Source organism: Dipodomys spectabilis, unplaced genomic scaffold (assembly GCF_019054845.1).
Source record: "Dipodomys spectabilis isolate Male_0828 unplaced genomic scaffold, ASM1905484v1 ptg000282l, whole genome shotgun sequence".
NCBI lineage: Eukaryota > Metazoa > Chordata > Mammalia > Rodentia > Heteromyidae > Dipodomys > Dipodomys spectabilis.
Window position 1 is genome coordinate 1,893,111 of NW_024870959.1, and position 5,334 is coordinate 1,898,444.

General features: G+C 36.6%; 1 non-coding gene across 1 annotated transcript; it reads right to left on the reverse strand.

Annotated features, from left to right (window-relative positions):
- Positions 1 to 1,311: 1,311 nt before the first annotated feature.
- Positions 1,312 to 1,413, reverse strand: LOC122126529. Its single transcript, XR_006150961.1, has one exon. It is a non-coding gene; the product is annotated as a U6 spliceosomal RNA (small nuclear RNA).
- Between the last annotated feature and the right edge of the window lie 3,921 nt (positions 1,414 to 5,334).

Consider the following 5,334-nt stretch of genomic DNA (forward strand, 5'->3'; position numbering starts at 1 on the left):
TCAAGCATTGTTGCCTACTCCTTTTTTTCGCCTTACCATACCTTCTTTGCTTATCCCAGATATGCATTAGTTATTGCAAATAAGGGATACCACAGGACCTATATTTCTTTTTTTATATTGTGAAAATGCCATACAGAGGGGTTACAATTACATGCGTGAGTTATTGAGTACATTTTTTTTTATTGTGAGAATACTGACAGAGGAGTTACAATTACATGGGCAAGATTTCTTATCAAGCATTGTTGCCTCTCCTTTGTTTCCCCTTCCCATCCCTTCCCACACTCCCCCACTTTCCCCACCCTGTCCTCCTCCCCCTAAAGTTGTAAAGTTCATTTTTTGACATAATAACTTGTACATCTCATTGTTGCAATGGGTCCACTTGCTCCTCCTTTGTTTCCCCTTCCCATCCCTGCCCATCTCCCACCCCCCACACCCACCAACCCCTCCCCCCCATCCCCCCCCTCACTGTCCACATCCCTCAACACCCAGCCAAAATCATTTTTTGACATAACGACTTGTTCATCTCATTGTTGCAATGGGTCCACCTGCATCCCTTTTTAAATGATTTGTGTTTCCCTTCCACTGCACAAAGTATACCAACATTAAACACAGTGAAATCAGGGGCTTTAGCTTGCAGGAGGAACATACAAAGCAACAAAGAATTCATCTTATAAATATCTTAGAAACAATCGCAAGAAATAAAAACCATTTGAATCCTTATCTTGGGGTTCATTTTGCCTAACATCAACTTATATGATGTTTTCTGCTTGTAGCAGACACATACTAGTTATTGCAATTAAGGAAACAATGGGACTTATCTTTCTTTGGGCCTGGCTTACTTCACTTCTTTGGGCCTGGCTTAATTCACTTAATATAATTTTTTCCATGTCTTTCCATTTCCTAACAAACTGGGTGATGTCATTCTTTCTGATGGAGGCATAGAATTCCAGTACACACACACACACACAAACACACACACACACACACACACACACACACACACACACACACACACACACACATTTTCTTGATCCATTCGTTTACTGTGGGGCCTCGGGTTTTGTTCTGTATCTTAGCTTTGGTAAATAATGCTGCAATGAACATAGTTTTGCTGGTAGTTTTAGTATGGTCTTGTTTGTGATCATTTGGGTGAATGCCCAAAATGGGATTGCTGGGACTTAGGGGCGCTCTATTATAGTCTTTTGAGGAACCGCCATACTACTTTCCAAAGTCTTTGAACAAGTTTAAACTCCCAACAACAATGCATTAAGGTTCCCTTCTGTCCACATCCCTTCCAGCATCTGTTCTTTTAAAAATCTAGAATGCTTCACGAAGTTGAGTGTCATCCTCATTCAGGGGCTATTCTTCTCTTTATTGTTCCAATGTTAGTGTATGTGCTACTGAATTGAGCACAGAACATTTTTTATACATAAAGTGTAATTGATTTTCTTAAACTAGACAATTCCACAAAAATTAAATTCAAAAGAATTGTCGTGAAGCCAGGCGCTGGTGGCTCACACCTGTAATCCTAGCTACTCAGGAGGCTGAGATCTGAGGATCGCGGTTCAAAGCCAGCCGGGGCAGGAGAGACCGTGAGACTCCTATCTCCAATAAACCACCAGAAAACCGGAAGTGGCGCTGTAGCTCAAGTGGTAGAGCGCTCGCCTTGAGCTGAAGAGCTGAGGGACAGCGCCCAGGCCCAGAGTTCAAGCCCCGCAAACGACAAAAAAAAAAATAAAGAATTGTCGTGAAATTTTAGAACCATGTATTTCTTACATAAGAACACATTTAAGAATAAAGTCAAGTTTGACATATCAAAAACAAAATAATACCAGATATTTGTTGTTCAACAGATGTGGAGGAGGAGGAATTCAATTATTCTGTACAAGGAACCTGCCCTAATGAACACTATAGAAAGTGTTAAGGTTTGTTAAAAGTTTTAATGTTTTAAATATGTTTAATTTTGGGAATTTGCTCATATATGCCAAAATTAAGACTATTTAGCAGGTTGTAAAACTTTTTCATAAAGCATTTAAGATTCATGGTACATACTACTAAATATGTACATTTCAGAGTTTATAGAAACTTTACTAATGAGAAGTTGCAAAGTGTTTGTGTAAAGAAGCAGATTTAAGACATTAACTGCAAAGTTTCTGTTAAAATTTAAAGGCTTCTTTACTTTATATGTTAGTGAGGAACAAATGATGGTATAAGCCATATACAAATGAGATGAACCATAAATAATAATCTTAATAATAATAATCTTTAAAGGCTACTCATAGCCTATAAAATTCTTATTGAACATCATAGACTTAGGCAGTTTTAAATGTACAGCAATATGAGAAAATAATAAATCGAATATGTAGTACATTTCAAATACTGGAAACAGCGGTAATTTTTTTATTTTATTAATCATTAATATTTATGTATTGGTTTTCCTTATTTGTAGCATTGTTTTCCTTGTTGTAATACAAAACAACTTTTTGTAAGTCATCATTAGGAAGTACTTTGAGAATGTTATTGGGATGGCCACACTGTTTTTTATAGGTATATGTGAATTTACAAAGAGCAAAATTAATAAGAACAAAATATTGATTAAAATTTTATCAATTAGAATCTGAATCAGGAGTGTTGATAAATGTCCACACCTAAAATATTAGCCCTAGACTGAAACACTAGTGTTACAATGTTGAGCACACAAAAATGAGAGACTGTGTTTTGTTTTCTTTTTGTTGGGTTTGGGGCTTGAACTCTGGGTCCTGGGTGCTGTCTCTCAGCTCTTCAGCTCAAGGCTAGTGGTACTACTTGAGTCACAGCATCTCTTCCATCTTTTTCTGCTTATGTGGTGCTGAGGAATCAAACCCAGGACCTCATGCATGCAAGGCAAGCACTCTACAATGAATCACCCTCCCAGCACCTGAGAGACTGTGTTTTAAAAAATCATCTAAACAACATTTACTTTCTGTTTTGTGTTATATAATGAAATAAAGAATATCTTTTTATATTTTAGAATGGTCATACTTCTAAATTTATATTAATTCAGCCACTTTATCCTTTTCAAAGTCATGTAATATCTCTGAGAGTTTGCTTTTGTAAAGATTGTTTTTTGCATTGATAATTTATTCTGAGTCATTTTTATTTTTTATCAAAATTACTTCATATTTTATGGTTTTTTGTGTTTTTTTTAAGTGTGAAAATACCAGATAGAGGGGTTACAATTAAATGGGCAAGGTAATGAGTACATTTCTTATCAAGCATTGTTGCATACTCCTTTGTTTCTCCTTACTATCCCTTCCCATCTCAACCCCCTTACGTCCCATTTCCCCATGTCTTACGTCCCATGTCTTGTATATCTCATTGTTGCAATGGATCCACCTGTATCCCTATTTAAAAAATTATTCCCCTTCCCCTCCACAAATTATACCAACATCAAATACAGCGAAAACAGGGGTTATACCATGCGGGAGGGACATAAAAAGTAACAAAGAAGTCATCTTATAAATATGTTAGAAATAATTACAGAAAAGAAAAATATTTTGAATTCTTATCATGGGGTTCACTTCACCTAACATCAACATATCTAACAATTTCTGCATGTCTCAGACATACACTAGTAATTGCTAATAAGGGAAACCATGGGACCTATGTTTCTTTGGGCCTGGCTTACTTCACTTAACATTATTTTTTCCAAGTTTTCCATTTCCTAACAAATGGGGCAATATCATTCTTTCAGATAGAGACATAGAATTCCATTGTGTATATATACAACATTTTCTTGATCCATTCATCTACTGAGGGACATCTGGGTTGGTTCCATATCTTAGCTATGGTAATGCTGCAATAAATATATCTGTGTGGTAGCTTTAGTATGGTCTTGTTTGTGATCATTTGGGTAAATCCCCAAAAGTGGGATTGCTGGGTCATAGGGGAGCTCTATGTGGAGTCTTTGGAGGAACCTCCATACTACTTTCCAAAGTGGATGAAAAAGATTACACTCTCACTAACAATGAAGTAAGGTTCCCTTCTGTCCACATTCCCTCCAGCATCTGTTGTTATTAGAGTTCTTGATTATAGCCATTCTAACTTGGGTGAGGTGATATCTCAGTGTTGATTGATTTGCATTTCTTTTATGGCTAGGGAGGTTGAGCATTTCTGCATGTCTTTATTGGTCACTCTCCTTTCCTCTTCAGAGAAGTTTCTCTTTATGTCTTTAGCCCACTTATTTATTGGACAGTATTTTCTTTGAGTATTTGTTGTTGGGGGATTTAATTTTTTGATTTCCAGGTCTGTTTTAGATATGAAACCCTTGTCGGTTGTATGGCTAGTGAAGATCCTCTCCGATTCTGTGGGCTTTCTATTGATCCTGCTAGCTATGTCCTTTGTTATGCAGAAGCTCTGCAATTACAAGCAATCCCATTTGTCCAACCTTTCTTTCATTTGTTGTGCTTTTGCATTTCTTTTCAGAAAATTTCAGCCTTTGTCAAGGAGACCTAGGGTTTCTCCTATTCCATCCTGTAATGTTTTCAAAATATCTGCTTTGACTCCGAGGTCTTTGATCCATTTGGACTTGATTCTGGTACAGGGTGATATATAAGGATCTAGCCTTAATTTTCTACAAGTGATTAACCAATTTTGCCAGTACCATTTACTGAACAGCCTTTCTTTGATTTTATCTTTTTAGATCCTTTATCGAATATTAGATGATTATGAGTCTGTAGGTTCATTTCTGGGTTTTCAATTCTATTCCATTGTTCCTGAGATCTTTTCTTGTGCCAGTAAAAAACTGTTTTAATTACTATGGCTTTGTAGAAGAGTTTGACATTTGGTATTGATATTCCTCCAACACTGTTCTTTCTGTTAAGGATCGCCTTTTGCAATTGGGGGTCTTTTGTTGTTCCATATGAATTTTTGGATTGCCTCTTCTATTTCCTTGAAGAATGCGGTTGGAATATTGATAGGTATGACATTGAACTTATAGATAGCCTTGGGAAATATTGCCATTTTCACAAGGTTCATCCTTCCTATCGAGATACATGGGAGGTTTTTGCCACTTTCTAAGTTCTGTTTTGATTTCCTTTTTCAGATTTTTAAAGTTTTCTTCATAGAAGTCCTTCACTTCTTTGGTTAAGTTAATTCCTAGGTATTTTATTTTTTGTGGGGCTATTACAAATGGAAAAGCTTTCTTGATTTGAGCCACGCTTTTCTCATTGTTGGCGTACAGAAAAGCCATTAATTTTTGAGGGTTAATTTTATACCCTGCTATTTTTCCAGGTTTGGATCAGCTTGAGTAATTTGGGAGTGGTGTCCGTGGGATTCTTTAAGTACAAGATCATG